Genomic DNA, 8,000 nt, shown 5'->3' on the forward strand with positions numbered 1-8,000 from the left:
CACACACATGTCACCTCATGTTCATCTTCCAGCTGGTCAATGACCTCACAGTCTCTGCATTCACTCTGCCTCCTGGGGGAAAAACAGCTTAGAGTGAGGGTTAGAGGACAGGTGGAAAGTTGGGGTCTTCAAGGGTGCTAGAGCTCAGGGGTTGCAGGTTTGTGTTGGCAGTTTGGGTTCAGGCGAACCCAAAACTCTGGTGAGAGTTTCTACTTTGTGCTCAGGGTAGGGCTAAGGGTAAGAGGTCCCCCTTTAGGGTTCGGGATCATGGTGAGGCTCAGGGTGAAGGTTTGTGATTCTGCTTAGAGCTTCCCGTAATTGATTTCAGGACTGGTCAGCTTTGTGGGATAGGGGGTTGGGTTAGGGCTAGAGGTGAGGGCCAGGGTTAAGGCTAGCATTTCCAGAGTAGGGACATCACAGACAACAATCAAGTGCTATCCCTTTCACATGCATCTCCTTTGACCTCCCCATGCTCCCTTCTCTCTCTGATGAAACTCTCAGGCATCTCGAGCACCTCACAATGCTGCTCCTTCACCAACCAGCTTCCTCCAGCAGAAAGGACATCACAAGCTGCTCTCCAGCAATGTCACCTTTGCCTTCGTCTTCCTCTTGCCCCTAACCTCTCACCTCAGCTCCGCTCTCACTTGATCTCCCTGGCCTTCCCACACAATCCCTGCCCTCCTTCTAGCTCCTGGGAAACATGAGTTAGGCTTAGGAGTGGGGTTCAAGATGGGGGGGGCAGGGGCATGGGACAGGATTAAGGACTGGGGTTAGGATTAAGCTTCAGGCATCTGGTGAGGGTTTCAGCTTTGGCATTGGTGCTCAGAGTAGGGCGAAGGATGAGAGCTCCAGGTTAGGCATTAGGGTGAGGGTACAGCAAAGGTTGAGGGTGAGCTGGGCAATGCCAGGTCAGAGGGGCCAGGGTGTGTAGGCACTCTGCGTGCTTCCACCCTCATGGTGACCAGAGGGAAACCTCAGCTGGTGATGACCAAAAGCATCCCCATTGCAATGGGCTGGGGATTAGCGCTGGGCACATGACAACGCACATCCAAGGGGCTACACGGGACAGGAGGTCTCTGTCTCCTTTCTTTGTCATCCTGAAATCGCTGCCTCTGGTTTTCTGCTCTAATCAGCCCCCAGGGAGCCATGCTTCAATTTCCTGAAGCAGTTTCATCACCCACAGCCCTCGGCAGCCTCTGCTAAACCTCCAGGAATCTTTATTCCTGCCATGGCGCTCCACACTCAGTGCCTTTCCCCTGGGAGCTTGTTAGTGTGCAGCCACTATAATGAGTTTATTCTTGCCTCTCAATTTCTGCACAGTTGCAGGGGGACTTTTAGGAGAGACTGTCTTCTAGGAAGAGTTTTGCTAATGTCAACAAGCACATCATATAACACAAGTCCATTTCCTTCTCAGTCATAACTCCCTAATACTTTCAAGATTGACAAATGATTTTTCATTTGACTGTAAAATGTTCCCACACAACACGCCAGCCCCATTTGCTAGAGATGGGCATGGCATCAGGAGACACAGCCAGCCAGGTAGATGTGACCACAGGAAGATGGGCAGGGAGGTCACTAGAGACATGAGTTGGTGACAAGGCTCTGGGCAGGAAATTTGGCCAAGAATAAGGTAAAGTGGATGCTGAACCTCTGCCAAAAACACCTGAGGGATTTCTTCACATTTAAAAAGACATGAGTACTTTTTCACTGGCTGAAATGATTGAATATTTCCAACAAAGCAACTGTTTGGTTTTTTTTCCCCAAGTCATGCCATAATGATTCTATGATAATGAGAATTTTGGGGATGTGTATTACTGTTACTAGAAGAAATAAGGCTCCTCCTGAGTACTTGCAGTGCCAGTACTCTGTTACACCGTGCACTGAAACTCATTCATCTTTCAGGTCTTTCCACCCGTCCTAATGAAATGGACTGTATCTAAAGACACCTTTTCAGCAGACTTTCCTTTGCTCTCAGGATTTACTCCTCCCCTTACAACTTTTTACTCAGATACACTTGAGGAATGTGTTTTATTTTTTATTCAATTTTTCAAATTTAGGAAGGTTCCTGTTTCTATTTAGAGCCAGTCCTCAGGGTAAATTGGGTGGGAATTGCTGCGAAGGAGCTGTAACATTCAGCTGCAGACTCAGTGCAGAAGCCTGATGTAGGAAAAGAATGTCAGTCCCGAGCGGCCCCTGAGAGAAATGGTGGGGCTGGGGAGGTGTGGAGGAAGGTTGTCCAGGCAGTGTGGGAACTCAGGGAGACAGCTGGAGTGCCCTTTCCACACCTCCTTAGAAGATCCTCTGGTTCAGCATCAATTGGAGAAAGCTGCTGTCACTTCTGTAAACTGAAAAACTAAAAAGCCCTAAAATATCAAAACTCCTTTTTTTAATTAAGTGCTCATTGAAATCTTCCACTTTAAGTAGACACCTGAAACCTCTCCAATTAGCTGTACAAGTCTGGAAACCCTGAAGAAAATTAATGGAAGGCACATAGCTCGTTAGGGCTTTTTGTATTTTAATTAGCCCCATGGTGTATTTGGTGCTGAGCCCTTGAACTTCAGATACTGTGAGGAGATTGAACCAATCACTCAAGGAGTTAAAATCAGAAGCAAACACCCAAGTATCTTGGAGTGTTAATTGGCCCCAGTGAGGGCCATTGCTGACAAAGCCTCCCCATGGATTTGTTAGAGCAGAAAATTGGAGGCTGTGATTACAGGTAGGCAAAGGCGCTGTGCAGGTGGATCTGATGCTGAGTAACGCCTTGGTGTAGTTTATCAAGATGTGTCAGAGCTCTAATATGAACTGGAGTCAAAGGCAGACAAGTGGTACACCACAACTGATCTCACCAATGCATTGTTCTCAATTCCTTTGGCAATGGAGCGCAGGCCACAGTTTGTTTTCACCTGGAGGGGCAGCCAGTGCACCCCAGAGGTGGAAACAGAGTCCTACCACTGGCCACGGACTGATCCAGACTGCACTGGAACAGGGTGAGGCTTCAGAACACCTGCAATATGTTCATGACATCATCGTATGGGACAACACAGCAGAAGAAGTCTTTGAGAAAGGGAAGAAAATAGTCTAAATCCTTCTGATATCTGGTTTCACCATTAAACAAAGTAAGGTCAAAGGACCTGCACAGGAGATCCAATTTTTAGGAATAAAATGGCAAGATGGACACCATCAGATCCCAATGGATGTGATCTAAAGAATAGCAGCCATGTCTCCACTGACCAGCAAAAAGGAGACTCAAGCTTTCTTAGATGTTGTGGGTTTCTGGAGAATGCATATCTGAAATTACAGTCTGGTCTAAGCCCTCTCTATCAAGTGACCCAGAAGAAGAAGGATTTCAAGTGGGGCCCTGAACAATGACAAGCCTTTGAACAAATTAAACAAGAAACAGTTTATGCAGTAGCCCTTGGGCCAGTCCAGGCAGGACCAGATGTCAAAAACATGCTCTACAGTGCAGCTGGGGAGAACGGCCCTACCTGGAGTCTCTGGCAGAAAGCACCAGGGGAGACTTGAGGTCGACCCCTGGGGTTTTGGAGTCGGGGATACAGAAGATCTGACTCCAACTGAAAAAGAGATGTTGTCAGCACCTCACACTTTGAAGGTGGTTGGTCCTGAAGCACATCTCCTCCTGGCACCCTGACTGCTGGTGCTGGGCTGGATGTTCAAAGAGAGGGTCCCCTCTACACATCATGCAACTGCTGCTACGTGGAGTAAGTGGGTCGCACTGATCACACAGTGGGCTCGAAGAGGAATCTCCAGTCACCCAGGAATTCTGGAAGCGATCACGGACTGGACAGTAGATCAAGATTTCGAAATTTCACCAGAGGAGGTGATGTGTGCTGAAGAGGTCTCACCATATAATCAACTACCAGAAAATGAGAGGCCATCTGCCCCGTTCACTGATGTGTCCTGTCACACTGTGGGAAAGCATCAGAGGTGAAAGGTTGCTGTATGGAGTCCTACACGATGAGTCGCAGAAGCCTCTGAAGGAGAAGGTGAATCAAGCCAGTTTGCAGAGGTGAAAGCCATCCAGCTGGCTTTAGACATTGCTGAACTTCTCGTTCAGCATGTGGCCAATGCTCTGCCTCTATACTGACTCATGGATGGTGGCCAATGCCCTGTGGGGGTGGTTACAGCAGTGGAAAAGGAACAACTGGCAACGCAGAGGCAAACCCATCTGGGCTGCCCCATTGTGGCAAGATATTGCTGCCCGGCTAGAGAACCTCATTGGAAAAGCACATCACTTAGATGCCCACGTACCCAAGAGTTGGGCCACTGAGGAACATCAGAACAACCAGCAAGTGGATCAGGTTGCTAAGATTGAAGTGGCTCAGGTGGATCTGCGCTGGCAGCATAAGGGTGAATTATTTATATCTTGGTGGGCCCATGACACCTCAGGCCATCAAGGAAGAGATGCAACATATAGTTGGGTTCATGATTGAGGGGTGGACTTAACCATGGATGCTATTGCAGAGGTCATCCATGAATGTGAAACATGCGCTGCAATCAAGGAAGCCAAACAGCAAAAGCCTGTTTGGTATGGAGGACAATGGCTGAAATATAAATATGAGGAGGCCTGGCAGATTGATTACATCACACTCGTACAAGCCCACCAAGGCAAGCGCTATGTACTTACAATGGTGGGAGCAACCACTGGATGTCTGGAAACATATCCTGTGCCCCATGCCAATGCCCAGAACACTATCCTGGGCCTTGAAAAGCAAGTCCTGTGGTGACATGGCACCCCAGAGAGAATTGAGTCAGACAACGGGACTCATTTCTGAAACAACCTCATAGACCCCTGGGCCAAAGAGCATGGTACTGAGTGGGTGTATCACATCCCCTACCATGCACCAGCCTCTGGGAAAACTGAACAATTCAATGGGCTCTTAAAGACTACCCTGAGAGCAATGGGTGGTGGGACCCTCAAACATTGGGATACACATCTAGCAAAGGCCACCTGCTTAGTCAACACTTGGGGATCTGCCAATCGAGCTGGCCCTGCCCAGTCAAAACTCCCACGCCCTGCAGAAGGGGATAAAGTTCCCGTAGTGCACATAAAAAATACACTAGTGAAGACAGTCTGGGTTATCCCTGCGTCAGGCAAAGGCAGACCTTTTCACCCTTCTTGGAAATTGGGACAACATTTGCCAGCTTCCAGTCCACTGGGACCTTTCCAGACTTGTCATGTGGAAACCTGGTACCAAGAGACTGGACCCCTTGTGTGGAATGGCTTTGCTTCACAGCAGAGAAATACTGGGGTGGGTGGCAGGTGGCAACTTAAGGATGAATGAGGTTCCCACCAAGAGAGCAATGGCTGCAGCCCCCAAGGCCAGAGAGAAACGGGCCTGGGCTGTGCAGCCCTGGCAGGAGAGAGGGTTGCTGTCCCCGGTGACCCTGCAGCAGCATGGGGCCTGTGGCAGAGGTGAAGCCAATCTCCAAGAAGGACAAGCTGCTGCTGAGAAAGTCCCTAGGGGAGGACAGTCCAGCCACACTGTGGACATCATGCGGGGGCTGACTAGCTAGAGAGCAGCGCTGCAGAGAAGGGCCTTGGGGTCCCAGAGGATGACAAGCTGAGCAGGAGCCAGCAGTGCACCATCGTGGCAAAGGCCATCAGCCACCTCCCCTGGCCCCGTGGCAGTTCCCACCGCAGGGTGCTGCTGCAGAGCTCTGGGCACTCACACCAGAGCCCCGGCCCCTCTGAAGGACACAGCAGCTCCTGGGGGGCAGAGAGGCAGTTCAGCCTCCCCATCAGCCCAGGGCTGGTGCTGGCCCTGAGCGCACGAGCAAACGGAGGCCACTCAATCTCTGGCTCTCCTGCATTCATATTCTAGGGGATCCCTAACCCCAACAGCCTTTGCCCCTTCTCTGCCCCCACCAGCCCCACTCCCCAGCACAACACAAGAGTCCTGGCCCTGGGGGTCCTCAGGCAGCTCATGGATCTCTCCACTCTCCCCTCCCCGTGCCCGCTGGTGCCCCACTGACTCCCATGGCACTGCAGAGTCCTTGTTTGTGGATACATCAACTTAGTGCTTTACTTTGGGGGCAATTCTCCTTTAAGGGTGTTCCACTTTGTGTGTCTCCATTCATTCCCACCCCAGGGCACAAGGTGAGTCCCCATCCTCTCCTGACTCCTCCAAACTCATATCCAGATACACTGCTATATGCCATCGGGCCTGTCATATGTGAAGAAGCCTGAGGATGTAATGGAGAGCTGATGGACCATCTCAACAGCAAATGGACACCTTTAAAACCAGAACTTTTGGGCCAATGGAACCCCATGGTACTGTGAGCTTAACCCCAAACACAGGGAGAACACAAGGAGAACAGACTCTTTAAAAGATCAATTCTTTGGATATTTCACTGGCAGTACTCTAGGGGAAGAGCCCAGGCTTCAGGTACTGCACCAAGAGATCCTCTTGATCTTGAAGAGCTGCGATTGAGCATCTCACATCTGACACAGTGCTGCACAAGGGTCCGACACAACACAATCAAACCTCCAGACAAGTAATATAAACCAGAAAAGTAAATATAAGTAGGATTTTTCACAAGGGAAAAGTGCTGACTCCTGGTCTAAGATGAACTCTGGGACATGTGCAGAGAAAGAGAGACAGGTTATTGTTGGTGAAACAAAAAACATTAAACATGTTTCCATAGCGAATCCTTGAGCTCCTGGTTCCTCATGCTGTAGATGATAGGGTTCACAGTTGGAGGTACCACGGAATACAGAATGGCGACCACCAGGTCCAGGGATGGGGAGGAGATGGAGGGGGGTTTCAGGCACACAAACATACCAGTGCTGATAAACAGGGAGACAACAGCAAGGTGAGGGAGACATGTGGAAAATGCTTTGTGCCATTCCTGCTCAGAGGGGATCCTCAGCACAGCCCTGAAGATCTCCACATAGGACAGCACAATGAAAACAAAACAAACAAAGAATAAAGAGGAACTAACCACAATAAGCCCAGCTTCCCTGAGATAGTCTGAGTGTGAGCAGGAAAGTTTGAGGATCTGGGGAACTTCACAGAAGAATTGGTCCAGGGCATTGCCGTGGCGGAGTGGTATAGAAAATGTATTGGCCGTGTGCAGCACAGCATTGAGAAACCCACTGCCCCAGGCAGCTGCTGCCATGTGGACACAAGCTCTGCTGCCCAGCAGGGTCCCGTAGTGCAGGGGTTGGCAGATGGCAATGTAGCGGTCATAGGACATCACTGTGAGGAGAGAATACTCTGCTGACATCAGAAAGAAATAAAAAAAGACCTGAGAAGCACACCCACGATAGGAGATGACCCTGGTGTCCCAGAGGGAATTGGCCATGGCTTTAGGCACAGTGGTGGAGATGGAGCCCAGGTCGAGGAGGGAGAGGTTGAGGAGGAAGAAGTACATGGGGGTGTGGAGGTGGTGGTCGCAGGCTATGGCAGTGATGATGAGGCCATTGGCCAGGAGAGCAGCCAGGTAGATGCCCAAGAAGAGCCAGAAGTGCGAGAGCTGCAGCTCCTGTGTGTCTGTGAATGCCAGGAGGAGGAACTCAGTGATGGAGCTGCTGTTGGACATCTGCTGGTTCTTAATATGGGGCCATTGTCCTAAAAAGGAAAGGACAGGGAAAAGCTATGACAGAGTTCTCTGAGCAAAACCACTCTATTTTTCATAGAAATCCCGCCCCCTCCCCCAATTCCAAGGCATTTCCTTTCTTTGCTTTGTGCTGGCTGAATGTGCTTTGAGGAGCAGGACCTCTGCCCCTGTGCTGCCAAGGAGTCAGCTCTGCCCTGCTGCAGTGAGTACATGGGAGCTGGTTGTTGACACCCCCGATGGTCACCAGGGCTGTCAGATGCAATTCACCCTTGATGGAAATGTTCAATATCTGCACTCATCACTCCAAAGACAGTGGGTGGCAGAAGAGAGGCTGAGCATGTCTGTTGCTCTGTAGTTCTTTTGTTTCCATCATCACATCTGGTGAGTATTAGCTTTAGGGCCAAAGATCCTCTTTTTTA

The sequence above is a fragment of the Grus americana genome, chromosome 27, assembly GCF_028858705.1.
Source record: "Grus americana isolate bGruAme1 chromosome 27, bGruAme1.mat, whole genome shotgun sequence".
NCBI classification, from domain to species: domain Eukaryota; kingdom Metazoa; phylum Chordata; class Aves; order Gruiformes; family Gruidae; genus Grus; species Grus americana.